The 18,937-nt window shown below is 44.8% G+C and overlaps 1 long non-coding RNA gene across 1 annotated transcript in view; it reads left to right on the plus strand.

Moving 5' to 3' along the window:
• Positions 1–3,631, plus strand: part of LOC121143711 — a 28,160-nt gene extending 24,529 nt beyond the window's left edge. Inside the window, exon 2 of the long non-coding RNA XR_005881036.1 lies at positions 2,758–3,631. This is a non-coding gene — a long non-coding RNA (uncharacterized LOC121143711). The remainder of the gene's footprint in view (positions 1–2,757) is intronic.
• The last annotated feature ends 15,306 nt before the right edge of the window (positions 3,632–18,937 follow it).

Below are 18,937 nucleotides of genomic sequence, written 5' to 3' on the forward strand. Positions count from 1 at the left end.
TCTGAGTTGCATGATGTGATTTTTGCCCAACTGTAGGTGAATACACATGTTCTGGGCACAATTGGGGAGGTGAGGCTATGAAGTCTGTAGGTTAGATGCACAAAAAAAATGCACTTTTGGCACAATATCCTCAACTTGCAGCGGGTGTTTTGGGACATAGCCTCATCTGAGGTTAAGGAGCATATGCGGAGCATAAAGCCAGGAAGAGACAGGTGTTTTGACAAAGGAATGCAAGCAGCTGATGACTGTGGGAGAGTACAGACAATTGATTCTATCCACATGAAGGTCAAAGAAGAGTTCACTGATGGGGAGATATTTGACCTTGAGAGAGAAGCAGTCGCACAACCATCTAAGAAATGTTTGCTTGTTTTTGCCTGGGGAAAGACATGGTGACCCTTTGGGTCCTAAAGCAGAAAATGGCTATGGACCCAGCCAGCCATTTGCAGATGTGGAAACTAGATGGCTGGAGTTAGAACTCATCACATCACTTGAAAAGCTTGGTGCAAGAGGAAAAAGAGAGGCCTCTTGTCCCCCCGAATTATCAAACATTTGAAATAGCAGAGTGCAGAAGCACATGTAGGACCCTTTCAAGCTCAGGACCCTGGTCTGTTGCAAGAGCATCACAGGCTCGGTTTGCTCCGAGGAGCAGAAAAGAAACTGAAGCGATCTGAGACAGTGCTAGGGATGGTTACGTGATCTCGTAAGGGAACTTTAAATTCCACTCTGTGTGCAATAGAGGCTACTCTGGCAGAGTCTGAGGAGAGAGACAGTAGACTATGGTGTGCTCCTGGGAGGTTGTCTGCCTCTTGTATGCAGACAGTAAGAAGGTCAGGAGGGAACCTAGTGTAGGCAGATGAGGAATAGCAAAGTCACAAGAAAGAGTTCTCCGTAACACGTTGTGGTCATACTCAGGTCCACTCCCTCCCGCACTGGGACTCTGCTGTGTCTTCCTTGGTTTGGGTGATGAATGGACTGCTGTTGGGCTGACGTTGATGTGGATCCTGTACTGAGAGATGGCAAAAAAAGAAAAAAAGAAAAAGAAAAGGTCAGGCTGAAAGTGTCCTTTCCCTTCTCACTATCCTGACCTCACTAATTTTGACACCGTGGTGAGACATCAATAGAAAGAACAGAACTCATGATATGTGGGAGCTCCATGATCTAGAATCCCATTACATTCTCTTTGAAGAGCAAGGGGCTCCTGTCCAGATGTCCCAAGAGCAGGTGTCCCAAGAGGCTTCCCTCTTGGAGAATTCAGAATTCTAGCTGGGCCAAGAGGGAGGCCAGCTAGGGAGTCTGATGTAGTAGGTAGCCTCAATGCGGTGGGAACCCAGCCATGATGGGGACAGTGCCTAAGAGTGCACCTTTGAACAATATCTTTTTTTGTTTGTTTGTTTTGTTTTTCGAGACAGTGTTTCTCTGTGGCTTTAGAGACTGTTGTCCTGCAACTAGCTCTTCTAGACCAGGTTGGTCTCGAACTCACAGAGTCCACCTGCCCCTGCCTCCTGAGTGCTGGGATTAAAGGTGTGTGTCACTGACACTTGAATGAGGACACTTGAATGACGTCTGTGAGAACAGAGCTTCTTAGATTACAGAAATAGGCTTGAGGTTCTGCCTTAAGAAGGAGGTAAACATGATTAGGGCACAAGAGGAAAAGGGGAAGACGGTGGGCAGATAAAAATGATTTGGTGTATGGGTACAACAGAATAACCCTCACCAGGAGTAAGAAATTGATGAAAGAAGCAACATGAAAGCCTTACAGTAGTTACACAGAGAGAAGGAAGTCAGGTGGGGGGTGGGGGGGAGACACACTGGACAGGGGAGTCCATCCCTGTACCACCTTAGAATATGGAAGCTAATTTTTAGTGAGAGGGAGCAGATTATTTAGTGGTCTCCTGGGAATAAGGAAAGCTTGGAGGAATGAAGAAGAGAGAGTAGGGAAGGACACAATGAAACTTGGGAGTACTTGAGGGATGCTTGCTTGGTTCATATCCATGGGCAAATACTTATGTCAGCTTTATTAAACTGCACATACTTTAGGCTGGTATATGAGTGCTTGCCCAGTGTGCACAAGGCTCTGGGTTTAATAATCAGCTTTACAAACACACACACACATTTTCTTTTAGATTTTTAAATTTTTAGTTATGCATATTACACATCCGTGTGTATGGGTATGCACTCCTTCCGTGTGTGTGTGTGTGTGTGTGTGTGTGCTATGTGATGAGGAACCCATGGAGACCAGAAGAGGGCATCAGACCTCTTGGAGTTGGAGTTATAGGCAGCTATGAAGCCACCTGATGCGCTGGATGCTGGGAGCTGAACTTGGGTCCCCTGTAAGAGTAATATGTGCTCTTAACTCTTAAGCCATCTCTCTAGCCCTACACACATGTATCTTATTATACCAGTTATATTTTGCTGAAGCCATACTTTTTTTAAAAAAGAAAAATAGGTAGGAGATTAGAATTAACCAGCTGCTTATGGACCCCATGTGCTCGAACATGGACTTGTGCCATTTGCGTCAAATGTGATCACTTGCATTAGTACAGCACTGGAAGAGGTCATGAACTTGCCTAAGGTCAGTCACTCAGAAATGGAGGAATCAGGATTCAAAATTCGAGTTCATGTGTTTTTATGACTTGGAAAAAAAACATAATAAGGGTGGTTTCAAAGTATGACAGTGGCTCCACCCATCAAATTCCGTGGGCTGATGACTGACTGGACCCCTTGGTCTCATAGAAGTGGTTCTATATTGCTTTTCAGGCTATGTCAGAACAAGCCACACAGCTTCCACCTGGTTCTCTTGGAGGTCTCACTCACTGTCAGAATGCTTCCTTTGAAGATGCTTCCTCTAGGCACCTTTCATTCTCGAGAAGCCTGAGCCACATGGAAAGGCCACGGAACTTAGTACCAGTCGTGTGGGTGAAGAAGCCATCTTGAATGTAATCTTCCCAGCCCCAGTTAGTCAGTCCTCCCAGACAAGGCCCCAGATACCCTGGAACAGAGATCAACCAAGTCTTCAACCTGCTAAATCCATGAACATAACTTTATGCCACAGCGTTTAGCATGGTTAGGCAGCAACAGACAGTAAGACCAGCAATCTGCCTTGGTGGTATAAACAGATCTAAGCCTGCATATCCAATAGGGAACAAGCAACATATACTATGGAATGGATTAACTGCAAGAATGACTTGTTATCAACTCTGGTCCCATTTTATATAAATGTTGTGTAGTTTCTTAAGTCCCATCAATTCAATAAGCTTCTTGGGTCAAACAGCCAATGCATAGTACTATATACAGTTACAAAGCTAAGTCTTCCTGGCTTGTGTAGATTATTAGAAACTTTTTTTGACACAATAATCCCATGCTCTGTAGCTTGTAAAGACATTTCAAGGCTAATGATCTAAATCTGTAGCTGGTGGAAGTAATTTTAAGTCAGAGCATTGAGTAACTTCATTTTTCTTCAAAAGTAGTATGTTTGGGGGTATATTTATTATAGGAAAAACATTGGTCAAATTGGTCAAACCATGTCCAGATTGTTCTTCAATGTCTCTTTAGGGCATTGTGTAGTATTCAATTGTTTTGGACAAGCATGACTCCCTGTAAACCCAAATAAAGATATAATTTTCTTCTGAAACCCCCTTTAACTAAAAATACATTGCACTGAAAATGGAATGCTTGAACCAACTAGATTCAGCTCTCTGTAGTGTTTCTTAAAAGTTCATGAGCATAAAAATCCTGATGTGGTGGCATACAGCTGTGATTCCAGCACTGGGGAACTGGGAAGGGGAATGACGAGGCAAGCAGATTCCAGGGTTTCTTTGGCTGTCCAGTTTAGCTGAAATGGTGAGACCTAGGTCCGGTAGGAGACTCTGTCTCAAAAAGTAAGGTGAAGAGTGATAGAGGAAGACACACAAAGGTGACCTATGGCCCCCTGCACACACACACACACACACACACACACACACACACACACACACACACACCACTCACACCACTCAGAGTTCATGAACATAAAGAATGTATTCCTGTACTTGCTGTTGGAGAAACTAGAAAGAAATTAAGGCATGAAATAGTAAAGCTGCTGTCCTCTGGCCAGGCTAGACTGCCTATGCAGGACTGTGCCTCAGGCTTTCAGTACATGAAGGTAAGACATCAAGACAGCTTGAGCTTTCAAGGGGGAGAATGGTTCTTGAGAAATCTAGACAGAGCTTGGGGCAATATCTGGGACAAAAGTAGAAGAAAAGACAAGGTGTCATGGCTAAGAAAGAGGTAAGAGCTGTCGTAGTTTGAATATAATTGGCCCCCATAAGCTCATTTGGAGTGGTATTAATAGGAGGTGTGACCTTCTTGGAGGAAGTGTATCACTGTAGGGGCAGACCTTGAGGTCTTCTATGCTCAAGCTATGTATGCCCAGTATCACAGACCATTTCTTCTTGCCTACTGGGCAAGATATAGGACTCTTATCTCCTTCTCTAGCACTACGTCTGCCTGCATACCACTTTTTGTCGCACCATGACAACAGACTAAACCTCTGAAAATGTAAGCCACCCCAATGAAATGTTTTTTTACTTTATAAGAGTTGCCATAGTCATAGTGTCTCTTCACTGCAATAGAAACTCTAAGACAGAAGTTGGTACCCAGGGACTGGAGTATTGCTATGATAGGCCTGACTGTGCTTTTGTTTGTAGGAATTTGGCCTTTGGGAGTCTGGGTTAGCAATAGAAACCCTAAGACAAAGCTAAGAAGGAAAATACTGAGTACAAAGCAGTAGTGACCATGCACCATGTTCCTGTCACCAACTATGACTATCAGATCCCTATGGCAAAGCAAGACGGTCCTGCCAACCCTTCAGCCTCAAGCACCCCTTGTATTGCACAAATCCATGTTGATGGTGCTATGTCATTCCCACAAACTCCAGATTCCTTCTGTGAGTGTGCATGAAGGATTGTGGCAGAAACCCACATGAAAGGCTCTGGTTAACATAGTGATAAATCTTCTAGAAGATGAAATGGCTCTGATGACTTCCATTCTGTCATCTGGACTGTAGCCATTTTGAATGTTAACTCTACTCATTTTAATTGGTTGTGGCTAGTGTTGCTTGTGTCGTTAGATTAAAAATAAAACAGGGAAACCCTTCCCACTGCCACAAAGCTCACAGCCGGCCGTAATACAGCCAGAGGCTTGCTTTGTGAGCTGTTTGGGAATGAATCATCAGGCTACTTGAAGCCAGAGGCTCCAGTAAATCTAAACATTTGATAATGCTTGTTTTGGCTTCATTTAGTGGGTAATGTGAGATCAACCAGTCAAACTTACTGCCATGCCAGGGCTGGGCGGCTTCTTATAAAAACAGCCGCGTTCCCCTCAAGATCCCAAGAACACCTGTGAAATAAAGCAGTTTCTAGACTCAAAAGGGACAGCCTTCCGGTGAAGAGTGGGAGTATCATTCAAGTCAAAGTCAACTTGGCTAAAAGTTCCCTGATAGGGGTGTGGACTCTGGTAAGTTGCCCATGCTCCTGTGGTTGGCCAGCCCCACACCCCTGCACACCCAGGCAGCCCTAACAGGACTCAATCAGTGATTATAGAAGGGGAAGAGGAGGAAGAAGTAAAGTTAGGAGGGAGACATGAAGGATGTCTACGGAGAATCTCTAAGACAGAAGTTGGTACCCAGGGACTGGAGTATTGCTATGATAGGCCTGACTGTGCTTTTGTTTGTAGGAATTTGGCCTTTGGGAGGGGGAAGGTAGAGGAAGATGTCATCAAAATGCTTGAAATTGTCAAAGAATAAATAACTTTTTTAAAAAAAGTCTTTGAGATTTGTTACCAGATTTTATGTCAGTCAGGATCTTAGAGACGAGGAATGTGCGTGAGGGACAGATTGATTAAAAACACGCTCCCAGGGAAGGCCAGCCAGACACAAATGAGGGGAGCTGGTAAAGCTGGCTGAAGGTGGTTTGGAAGTGTCCCCCAAAGTTCCATGTTTTTAAAGGCTTGGTCGTCAGCCTGTGGCTCCTTTTGGAGGTAGTGGAACTATTAAAGCAGTGGGATCTAGTGGAAGACAGTGAAGTCATTGCGGGGCACATCCTTTAAGAGAACACCGGGACCCTGGCCCCTTCCTGTCTTTCTTTTAGCTTCCAGGCCATTACATGGTGAAGAGTCTCCTCTTTCAGATACTTGCACTATGATGGACTGTGCCATCACAGGTCCAAAGCAGGGGGGCTAAGAAACCGAGAACTGAAATCTCTAGAACGGCAAACCACACAAACTGTGAACGCTGGGTGTGTGTCTTAATTATGCAAGGAACTCGTGCTACATTTTAGCCATTTTAATTCCTTCCCATCACTGTAATGCTGTCCTTTATGGTACAAATAAGAGAATATCATTTGGGTTCAAGTTTGTATCGAGTGCTCAAGTTTCCGTGGATCCAGCTACTTATGTGATGGACACCTACTGTGCGTTCTTGTGTTCGGAACAGTGCCCTCAGTCTTGGAGACACGGGGCAGCAGCACCCTCTGTGAATGTCCTTATATCCTCAGAACAAAGCCGAAGGCTGCAGAGAGAGAGAGATGGGAAAGGTAAGCAGGAGCCATACCAGGAAGCTTCTGGAAGGCTGCCCTGAGTTCATTGCATTTTCATGAGTCATATCGCCCAGGCTCAATGTGTCTCTTGAATTATCACCAGCGACCGAATTCCCTTTGACTCCATTCTGTGATACTCAGAGATGATGAGGTAAGCATTTGGGCATCTCACATCAGGAGCTCTAAGTCAAGAGTGTTCTTGCAAGCCACCCCTTGAAAGCATGTGCTGCACAGAGCACAGTGTTCCTTTAGGTTGAGTCATCTACGTTTCTTGGCTTCTCCTGAATTCTTTTAGTTTCCGTGATGCCGACACTTGCATGAAACAGTGAGGGCTAAGTGTCATGTTTTGTTTCAAATAAATCACTATTTTACGCTTCTAAATTTATTCATTGCGTGCAAGGCTGTTTTTTTATATAAAAGATTTGCTGTATGTTATGAGTGTGAGTATTTTGTCTGCATGTACCCATGTGTGTGCAATGTCAGCGCAAGGAAATGGCTCAGCTGGCAAAGCAACGGATTCTGCCTATTAAAAGGTAACACCCCCCCCCCACACGACTTCCATCTACTTCAGATGCCCAGAAGTCAAACAAAGCCAGGTGAGAGAGCACTCACCTGTGTTTGTCTCAAAGTGTGTGTGTGTGTGTGTGTGTGTGTGTGTGTGTGGCTAGCAGAAGGTATCAGATCCCCTGGAGCTGGAGTTACAGGTGGTTGTGAGCCACCTGATATGGGAGCCTGGGAACCCAAACAACAAGTGCCGTTAATCCACCTCTCCAGACTCTAAAAGGAATTTTCTGTCGCCACACTCCACATTCACCACTTCCCAATGGCCTTCTGTTCTCCCACACCGCAGACATCACCTATCTGATGTGGGACGTCCTTCTGTACGCTGCGAGTATGTGTTGCTTTTCTTGGTTGATGAATAAAGCTGTTTTGGCCTAGGGCAGGGCAGACTATAGCTAGGTGGGAAATCCAAACAGAGATACGGAGACTAAGAAGGGGGTGTCGGGGAGATGCCATGTAGCTGCCGAATGAGTAAGATGCCCACATGATGATACACAGATTAGAAAAAAAGAAGGGTTAATTTAATTGTGAGAGCTACTCAGTAATATGCCTGAGCCATTGGCCAATTACAATTAATATTAAGCCTCTGAGTGCTTATGCAAGAACTGGCCGGCAGGAGAGAAACCTCTATTTATACCTCTCCCTGGCCATCCACAATGTGATGACTACCAGAGTGTATTCTGTACCCTGTCCTTGTACTTGATGCATCATTCTTTTTTCCCCCTTTTTTATTTAAATTAGAAACAAGCCTGTTTTACATGTCAATCCCAGTTCCCTTTCTCTCCCCTTCTCCCCTGCCCTGCACCAACCCCCCCATCCCATCCCCTTTCTGCTCCCCAGGGAGGGTGAGGCATCCCATAGGGGATCTTCAAAGTCTGTCGCATCATTAGGAACAGGGCTTAGGCCCTCCCCCACATGTCTAGGCTGAGAGAGTATCCCTCTACGTGGAATGGACTCCAAAAATTCATTTGTACACTAGGGATAAATACTGATCCACTGACAGAGGCCACATAAACTGCCCAGGCCTCCTAACTGACACCCATGTTCAGGGGGTCTGGTTCAGTCCTATGCTGGTTTCCCAGCTATCTGTCTGGGGTCCATGAGCTCCCCCTTGTTCTGGTCAACTGTTTCTGGGGGTTTCTCCAGCCTGGTCTTGACCCCTTTGCTCATCACTCCTCCCTCTCTACAACTGGATTCCAGAAATTCAGCTCAGTGTTTAGCTGTGGATCTCTGCTTTTGCTTCCATCAGCTACTGGATAAAGTTTCTAGGATGACATATAAAGTAGTCATCAATATCATAATCAGGGAAGGGCATTTAAGGTAGCCTCTCCACTATTGCTTAGATTCTTAATTGGGGGTCATCCTTGTAGATATCTGGACATTTCCCTAGTGCCAGATTTCTCTTTAAACCTATAATAGCTCCCTCTATTAAGGTATCTCTTTTCTTGCTCTCCTCTCTTCTTCCCCAGACTCAATCTTCCTGCTCCATCATGTCCTCCTCTCCTCTTCTCTTTCTCCTAACTCCCTCTCCCCTCCCCCATGCTCCCAATTTTCTCAGGAGATCTTGTCCCTTTCCCCTTCTGTGGGGGACCATGTATGTCTCTCTTAGGGTCCTCCTTGTTTCCTAGCTTCTCTGGAGGTGTGGACTGTAGGCTGGTAATGCTTTGCTCTGTGTCTAAAATCCATATATGAGTGAATACATACCATGTTTGTCTTTCTGTGACTACCGGGTTACCTCAGTCAGGATGGTTTCTTCTAATTCCATCCGTCTGCCACTACATCATTCTCAAATGTGGACTTGCCTCATCCATACCCCACCAGTTGCTCCTGCCTCTTTTCTTTACGGCTCCCCACTCCTGAGCTTCTAATATGGTGCAGTAATATAATCTGAATTTTTTTAAACCTATTTACCCCAGCTTCTGTGTCAATGGTTCCAAAGTGACCCTTCACCTCTACATTGAACTCCAGATCTGTGCCTCCTTTTGTCAGGTGTGATGATATATTATTTATGATTTAATAAAGCTTGCCTGAAGGATCAGAATGCAAAGATAGCCACAGCCATAGAAGCTGGGCAGTGATGGCGTGTTGCACCCTTCCCCTGTGGGGGTCTGTTGACCAGCTTGTGACTAGGAGCTTCTAGCAAAACATTTATTGTCCTCTCCTTCCAGTAAGGCCTGCATGCAAGTTCCTGTTTTCTGTTCATCCTTACTGTCTAAATGCTAATTCCTGTTTTTGGCCCAGCCTTTGCCAGAGGGCCCTGGGACCGTACGCTTCTGACCTTGGTGGTTTTCCACCAAGCCTGCCATTGGTATATAAGGCTCCACTCTTGTTAAAAAAAAACACACCATTCTCCTTGCAAGAATGAACCACTGTCTTTGTCTTCATTTACATCCTTAGCCCTTCCCTTGGATCGTTGTGAAGTGTTGTAGCCCCATAACCTCGAACACCAGCTCGCTATAGTGGCACACACCTTTAATCCCAGGACTCAGGGGACAGAGGCAGATGGGTCTCTGAGTTCAAGGCCACCCAGGGCTACATGGCAGTGAATCAGTCTAAGAGAGAAACAGAAGTCATGCCTTTAATCCAAGCGCTTGGGATCAGGAGTCTTTACTCTCAGCACTAGGGGGATGGAGACAGGAGTGATATGGCTGGGCAGAGAGAGAAACATAAGCAGGAGGAGACAAGAGAGATGCAGTCTGAGTATTTGTGGAGATGGATGCTGTCTAGGTAGTCAGACAGGTTCGCCCCTTTGGTCTGAGGATTCAGCAGAGGTAAGAACTCACGGATGACACTTTGCTTCTCTGATCTTTCAGCCCCAACCTCCCCAATATCTGACTCTGGGTTTTTATTATCAAGACCTAATTAGAACACACGCTACACAACTCTGCTCATGTTGTCTTCTCTTCATGCTTCTGCCGTGGTCTGCAGCTTCCACCATAGCTCACCTGGACTCTTGCATTAGTCTCTAGACTTCCTGTTTCCACATCTGCCAGAATGATTTTACTGAAAATTTCAGATTATATTACTCCCCTGGCTCCTACCTTCTGTTGACTTTCCATTGCGCCCAAAATTAAAAGAAAACAAGAGCCCAAGTCTTCAGCGTAGCTTCCTCATGGCAAATGCCCTGGCTCTTACCACCCCAGTGGCCTCTCTTGCTAGCACTGACCTTCCAAAGGCAGATGGGTGAGAGTGGTCCACTCCTAAGTGAGCTCTAAAGGGATGTGTTGTCCACATACAACTAAAGAACAATAATCATGCAGCCTTAGCCTGCTTTTTTTTTGTGTGTGTTAGCAATTCTTTAAAGTCTCAATTGTTAAAGAGGCATTTGTTACCCTGAGTTTAAAACAGTTGTGGATGCATGAAGAATTTTCCTTTAAGATTATAATTGTTTTAAATTTACCTTTTGTGAATGATTTTTTTTTTTTGCCTGGGTGTACATCTGGGCACCGTTTGTGTGTCTGGTGCCTAAAGAGGCCAGAAGAGGATGGCAGATCCCTTGGAACTGAAGTTACAGATGGTTGTGAGCTACCATGAGGGTGCTGGGAAGTAGAGCAGGCTTTTCTATAAAAGCAGTCTGTGCTTGGAACTACTCAGCCTTCTCTCCAGCCCAAATCTTCATTTTTTTAATTGTGTGTGTGTGTATATGTGTGTTTGTGTGTGTGTGTGTGTGTGTGTGTGTGTGTGTGTGTGTGTGTGTGTGCTTGTGAATGCAGGTGTCCACGAAGGCAAAAGCCTTGTGTCTGCTGTGTGAGTTCAGCTATGGACATGGACCTGACAATGGTTTATCATAATGAAAGGGCAATGAAACTGGGTTGGCCTATGGGTGTGTCTATGAGGCATTATCTTAATAAGCTAATTCAGGGGGAAGGCCAGACCCAATATGGGCAGCACTATTCCCTAGGCTGGGGAAGCTGAATTGTGTAAGAGTGGAGAAACTGAGCTGAGCACAAGCGAGCATTCTTTTCTCTCTGCCCTTGACTATGGATGTGATGGGATCATCTGCGTGCAGCTGATGGGCCGTAACCCAGAACTGTGAGCGAAGATAAACATTTACTCCCCTCCAGAAGAGTAAGCCAAAATGAACTCCCTCTTCTATTAAGTTACTTTGGCTGTGGTACTTCATTAGAGTAACAGAGAAGTAGCTAGCACAGACAGAAAAGGAATGGTAGGCCGTTGGTTAAGGGATGTTATTAAGCTTGGAGCCCCTAAAGTTAAACTGGAGATTACTGCTGTGAAGGAATTCAGAGGCTATTAGAGGGCACGCAGCCAAGTTCACAGCATTTACGAGTAGAAGTTGACAATTGCAGTCGGTTGTCCTAAAAGATGCTGGGTAAGGTGGGAGAGTCCGTTATTTATGGTGGAGTTCATGAGGGTAGTGTTGGTCAAAGTGTAGCAGCAGGCAGCTGGAGCCGAAAGCTGAGAGATCACACCTTCAGCTTCAAATACTGAAACAGGAAATGGACTAGAAGTGGGCCAAGGCTATATTGTCTTGGTTACTTTTATGTTGCTGGGAAGAGACGCCATGACCAAGGCAACTTATAAAAGAAAGCATTTAATTTGAGGGCTTGCTTACTGTTTCAGGTTAGTCTATGAGAATCATGACAGGCAGCAAGAAGGAAGGCAGGCCCGCATGGTGTAGGAGCAGCAAGTAGGAACTTACATCTAACCCACTCTCATGAAACAATGAAATGGCCTTCTCCAACAAGACCACACCTCCTAATCCTTACCAAACAGTTCCACCAACTAGGAACCAAACATTCAAACACAGGAGCCTATGGGCAGCATTATCATTCAAATGACCGTAGCTGTATGTGCTTCAAGTCCACCCCCTGATGATGGACTTCCTCCAAAGGTTCTACGACCTTCCCAAACAGTATCACCAATTGGGGATCAAGTGTCCAAATATAGGAGCCTATGGGGGACATTTCTCATTCCAACCAACACACCATCTCTCTCCCCCACCCTTGTTAGATTTTTCTATACAGACGATGCTAGTGAACAGGCAAGCAAAGGAAAACAACAAAGCAAAGGCAAACCAGATGAGCAGACACTAGTTCCTGTGGTTTAAGTATTGTCTCCATAGCCTGTCTCAAGCTCTCAATGGGACATCCCTGGACGTGGAAGTGGAAAGAGACTCTATAGTTTACCTTTCCTGCCAGTGTAAGCTGCCTGCAGCACACCGTCGCCCAAACTTCTTAAATAAACTTCATGCCCAGACAATACACAGAGATATGGAAATCAAAGTCCAGAGAAAATGGGTACTTTTCTTAGATGTAGACCCATGGCCAGGGGCTGAAAGAATGGCTTATTATTTCCCCATAAGTAACATGATAAGCTGTGACCATATGCGAGACAGAGTTTGCCTGTGAGTTACTTAGATTTTCAGTGTTTGTTGGTGGTAATGCATTAGATGCTGATGCTTTATCCAGCATAGCAAAAGAAACTGTGATCTTATTATAAAAACCCAAGCAGATCATAAAATCCTATATTGCAACATTGTATCATAGCATCCTGCCAAAGGGCCTGATTTTACTCCATCCATTATTCTTTGCCATGACAGTTTCACTAGACCTGTTCTCATGTTTGCTTATGTAATTAGCAAGATTGACTTTGCATCTTCAGATGAGAACCATATTTATTGCATTCTTCAGTAGAACGGGAATGAACTAATCGGTCTTGGGTTTTGTCCTTTCGGAAAGTGTTGTTATAATGCATTTAGAACCTCGTAACTTTTGAGAACACTGCCTGGAAGTCGCTTCTTTTTTAAAACTATTTTTCTACTGCCAAAAAATTCAAGGCAGCTCATCTTCTCTCCCCCCGTCTTTTGTAATATGGACTTTCTACCTCTGTCTTGCCAAGTGCATGCAGCCCAAGCTGCAGGAATTACCCTCCGGTGTGCAGAATGAAAGGATTTCAGTTCTCACCAACATTCCATCTTGGGCTCTTGCAAGAAAAACTGGGTCAGTGTGCCAAATATATGTGATGTGAGTTGAATGCTAAGAGCAGCTTGGCTGGCTGCCTCACACAGTTCTTCAGACTTCTATTAGCCGTTTCACAAGAGTTTGTCCCACTGCTCTGGGTTAAGGGCCATGGGTTTCAGAGACAAATCGTGTCACCTTTGTCTTTTGCACTTTGTATTTATGTCTCCATTAATATCCTCATCTATTTAAATTCCTCTCTTGAAGATTATTTCCCAGTGGGGTTGAACCCAGAGCTTCTTGCACGCTACAGGCAAGAACTCCCCAGTTCCTTATAACTTCTTTTTCAATTTAACAGAGCATACCGAAATAATTGCTTATCATCTGCCCGAGGAGCTCTAAGCTAGCTCATATTTTGTAACTATGGGTGCAGTATTTTACATATGGTTTTGTGGCATAGAATCAGATATTTAGCCTAATTATGCAAATTAAAAGTGAATACATCCTAGAGTGGGTCACTGGCAGGCTGTTAGGTCTGTCAGTTAGTTCTCTTACAAGGCCAGTAAGTGCATACTGAGTATGGGAAAGTGGACATAACAGGAATATCCTAGAATACTGGGTATATGGAGAAATGAACAGGTCATGTCTCCTGTTTTGTTTTGTCTTCTTTAACACTGGTCTGTGTTTTGCTGATTTTGCTCTCTTTACATCTTTTGTTTTGTTTTGTTTTGTTTTGTTTGGTTTTTTGTTGTTTTTTTTTTTCCAAGACAGGGTTTCTCTGTATTGTTTTGGAGGCTGTCCTGGAACTCGTTCTGTAGACCAGGCTGGCCTTGAACTCACAAAGATCTTCCTGCCTCTGCCTCCCAAGTGCTGGGATTAAAGGTGTGTGCCACCACTTCCCGGCTCTCTTCACATCTTAAACAACTCGAGATACATTTGTGTTTATCTTACTTCCTTTGGATAGTAAGCACTTTCAAGGCAAGGACTTGGATTTCTACATCGTTCATCTAAGTGCCTCCTGGAACATGAGGAATTGCGTCTATAATTTTTGAGACATGTAGCCCAGACTGGCCTTGAACTCCTAATCCTCCTGCCTCCTTCTCCCAGGTGTGTTCCACTATGCTTGGCTCTATGCATGAGAAGTATCGTTAAACAGAAGCAAACGTTATTGTTTGCTTTTCAGACCCTGGCTTGAGCTAGCACCAGAACTTTGGACTTACAGCTCCACGTTTCTGTCTGCCTTATCCTCTGTTTATAACTTAAAGCATAATTTGTGGCATACGTGCCTTTCGAGTCTAAACGGTTTATTATTAATGGGATCGCTTGTGGGCTTAAAATGGCGACACATATGAATGCCTCCTTGGACGATGCTTTCAAAGTGTTGAACTTTACCCTGCCTCAGCAGATTGAATCTGTCACCGTCTCCTCTAAGTGTGGCCCAAAGTTGTGGGTGGCAGAAAGCACAGCCTGGGAACCACATGTGTCCTCCAGGCTGTAGTGGAAACATGAGGCTTCTTTAACTCCAGATGCCACTTAGGCTTCCAGGATAGCTTGGCCTGAGAAAAGCCATCCCTGGGAGACTCTGAGACAGTGCCGGGCTGGGCCTTGGGAATGCACTGTCCTTCTTGGCATTCCTGGCGGCTGTTTGGGTCTGCTTTCAATTGAGCACCGAGGAACTAAATGGGCAGCTTTGCACACACTCTCCCATCTCCCAGTCTTTGCTCCAACTTGATTAGACCAGCCAGCTTGCTCCCTGTGCCTTCCCCACTTTATTTCAATCGTCCCTCTTCTCTCCTTCTAAACACCCCATCTAGTAACAACCTCATTAAACCAACGCTTCACCTTGGATGACTGTTCTCAGCACCCATCGATGCTGTTCTGGAATCCCTTTCCACTTGGCCTGGACAGGACTTCCGAACCCTTCTCTAGACAGCGTCAGAGACTTGCTCACCTCCCTTCTGGCTGGTTGCTATCTGGAATCTTCGAGTGGGCTCTAAGTCAGTAGCATGAGCAGCGCCTGCTTAGCTGTCAGAAAAATTAATTCTCTGGCTCCAATCCTGACCCGCAGAGTAAGAAACTCCGGAACAAGATCCCAGCAACCTGTGTGTGTTACTCTGAGACATTTGTAGGTGTGGTTATACATTCTGCATTTACCCGCAAAGCCAGACACCATCTGTGCTGGTTTGAATTAAGAATGGCCCCATAAACTCAGAGATTTGAATGCTTGGTCATCGAGATGTAGCACACTTGACAGGGATTAGGGGGTGTGGCATTGTAGGGGTAGGTGTGGCCTTGTTGGAGGAAGTGGGGGGGCATTGGAATTTCAAACGCTCAAGCCAGACCCAGTGTCTCTTCTGCTGCCTGCTGATTCAGATGTAGGATTTTCAGCTACCTCTCCAGCACCGTGTCTGACTGCGTGCCTCCATACCTCCCGCCATGATGATAATGAATGAGCCTCTGAACTGTAAGCCAGCCCCAATGAAATGCTTTGCTTTATAAGAGTTCTGCAGTCATGGTGTCTCTTCATAGCAATAGAACAGTGACTAAGATACCATCACTATCCATTTTCTAGGGCTATCAAAACTGTCTCAAATAGAAAGCCAATATTCCTTATGCAACAGCTTCTTATACCCCCTTCATAAGATCCTAGGCACCTTCACAAATGTGTCTGTGGGACGACATCTCCTGTAAGTAGGACCCTAAAACACACGCCCTGTTGTGTGCCATGCTGTGCTGATTTCTACTGAAGCATGCACTTGAACTGACTTCTTTTCCAGACTCAGAAACATTGCCTCTGTGTGTGTATAGTACATGTTTGCCTCTGTCTATGGTGGGCATTTGGGTTTCTGCTGTGAGCAGTATTGTGATGTGTGACTTGAGTCCTTGCTTTCAATCCTTTGGAACTGCTCAGTTGCCCATTTGGAGACACTTCTGATTGGTTTCCATTCATTCCCACTTCCATCACCAGGGCATAGTGTTCCTGTCTCACTACAGCTCTGTCAACATAAATTGTTTTCTATTTTTTCAAAAATTATTTTACAGTGTGTGTGTGTGTGTGTGTGTGTGTGCATATGCATATGAAGGTCAGAGGACAACTTGTGGAAATAAGATATATCCTTCCACTATGTGGATCAAACTCAGGTCATCAGGCATGTCATTGAGTGCCTTTACCCAGTGAGACATCTCACCAGCCCTGTTTTCCATATTTGGAAAGTTGCCATTCCTTGGGGAAAGTGGTATTTTGTTATGGTTTTCATTTGTATTTGCCTAATGTCTAGTGAAGTCTTTTGAGAGTCTTTTCATGTGCTTTGGCATGCTTATATATGTTCTTTGGAGCAGTATCTGTAAAGTCCTTTGCCTCCTTTCAAATATTTTTCTTCTCATCATTGAGTTGTAGATGTTCTTTATATATCTAGACACCAAGCGCTTACTAAACACATGACCTATAAATATTTTCTGCCATCTTACATGATCTTGTCATATAAAGGTTCAACCTCATTCTTTTGCATATGGATATTTGATTTTTCTGTATTATTTTGAAGCACCTGTCCTTTCTTCATTGAACGGTGTTGTGAGTGACTGTCCTCCAAGCCAAGTAGATTTCAGCTGTGCCACCTTGCAAAAGGACCATCCCAGCTGCTGTTGACAGTTCACAGACCCTCATGGAGGGTTAGGGAGCATCAGGGGATTCCTCACCTGAGTGTCTAGTGACTCCCTACAACCAGTTGTATGCAACTCTGCCTTAAGTGCTGTGGCCTTGGGGAAGAGCTAGGATATATAAATAGGAAACTAAGAAAAGGTGGGATTCATCTATGTAGCTACAGGGAAGCCTTCATTCCTACTGGGTAAAGCCTGTTGGAGGAGGAACACTCGCACCCCTGTAAGTGACCCCTCATGCACGCTATGTAAGGAAACCTAATACACTCAGTGGTCCCTCAGAGAGAACTTTGCCAGAGTTGTGCCTTAGTTGGTTGATGGAACCTCATGAGGAGGAGATTTTAGCAAGAAATGGCTTTGGCATCCCTGAATAAATGTTTTTGTTTTTTAAGGCAGGGTTTATCTGTATAGCCATGGCTGTCATGGAACTCATTCTGTAGACCAGGCTGGCCTCAAACTCACAGAGATCTGCCTCTACCTCTCAAGTTCTGGGATTAAATGAGTGTGCCACCACCGCCTGGCTCAATCTGGATTGAAGTACACAACTCCCAGGGAGATGTAAACTAATATCTATTCACCTGATAACAGACCAAAGTAAGGTTACCACCAAAGTCCAACTTGATAAACCAAGGAATTTACTGAGGCTGCTTATAGGAGCATGGTTGAGGGGTAATTTATAGGAGCATGGGTGATGAGTAGCTTACATGAGTGTGAGCGCCTTAGGAGTCACAGTTGTCACAGCAGGACTAACGCAGCCACATCTAAGTATGGCAACTAAAGGTGTCACCAAGTTGTAGCAGTTTCCAGAAATGTGTCTTCAACCCAGGCCTGGAAGGTAAAGAGTTACCCTGAAGCTGTCAGGAAAAATTCCCTGGCAGACTGCTTTCTCCCTGCTCTTTAGAGACCCAGGCTTATTTAACTGACAAATTGGACTTGGTTTCTTAAGTTAACTGTATCTTTCAGTGGTCGGTCATCATCCAACTCTGAAGTAAATGCTAGCTGATTAAAGTAGTAAAGGTTAAAACGTTTAAACCATATGCTGTAGACCTCAACAATCAAGTCAATATGTTTAAAGGGAAGAATTATTAGAGGATTTATAAAGCCTGGCTTGAACAAATTAATTCATCAGTATGCCAAGGGTCTGCCGATGAATTCAGGAACCCATTTAAAAAGAGAAACATCTGCTGCAATTTAAGTTCCTGTTTCTAAGTGCGTGCTGTGGATTGTTCTCTCTGAACCGGGATGTGCATTTACACAAATGTATTTGAGAGTTGACTTGAAATCACGCCAGCGCTTTTGAAGATCAGGAGGCAAATTCCTGAGTGATGCCAAAGATTACTGGCCTGTCTACTTGTTCTTGGTGATGGAAGAGAACTTTAACCTTTCTGGAACTGAAAGGTGTGCCAGCCAACCAGGATGCCACTGAGTGTGGAAACCCTCTGCCTACGAGCACTGGACTTCCTGAGATCATGTCCCTAGTGGGATGGTCACAGGTACTTCCAAGCTCATGCATATGCATTTACCAGAGACACACAGTCTGCTTACATCAATACTAGCGCCAGCCTTCCACTTAGATTAAACCCCGCTGTATCTTGAGCTAAAAGTGCAGGTGACGCACAGTAACTGCCGAGGAGATGGCACTTCAGACTCACGGTGTGAATCCATTCAGGGCTTCAGTCATCTGGCCAGATGTGAGTGGAACGCCCTTCTCTGGCTGTGAGGGCATTGTTCCCCTGGTTCTACAAGTGGCCTCCCTTGCCATTTTCAGATACGTTTTTTTCACCCAGAAAATCAGGTTCACGAAGAGTCACCAGTTCTTGGTACAAGCTGCGTGGTCTCTAGATCAGCTGCAGCAGCATTTCTTCAGGGCTTGTTGAAATTCAGAACCTTGGGACTCACTCTGACCTAATGATTCGGAGTGTCTATTTTTTTGTTGTTGTTGTTCTGGTTGTGGTTAAGGCAGTCTCATATAGCCCAGGCTGCCCTTGAAATAGCCACAAGATGGCTCAGCAGTGAACAGTATTAGCTGCTCCTGCAGAAGATCCAAGTTCAGTTCCCAACACCCACAGGGCATCTCACAAACATTTGTAACCCCATTTGCAGGGAATCCAATATCCTCTTCTGGCCTCCGTGGGTGTGAGGTACATACACAGTACACAGACATACGTGTAGGCAAAACATCCATATACGTAACATAAAATAAACATAAAAAATTTGAATTGCTGTGTA

The sequence above is a fragment of the Mesocricetus auratus genome, unplaced genomic scaffold (genome assembly GCF_017639785.1).
Source record: "Mesocricetus auratus isolate SY011 unplaced genomic scaffold, BCM_Maur_2.0 Super-Scaffold_100013, whole genome shotgun sequence".
NCBI lineage: Eukaryota > Metazoa > Chordata > Mammalia > Rodentia > Cricetidae > Mesocricetus > Mesocricetus auratus.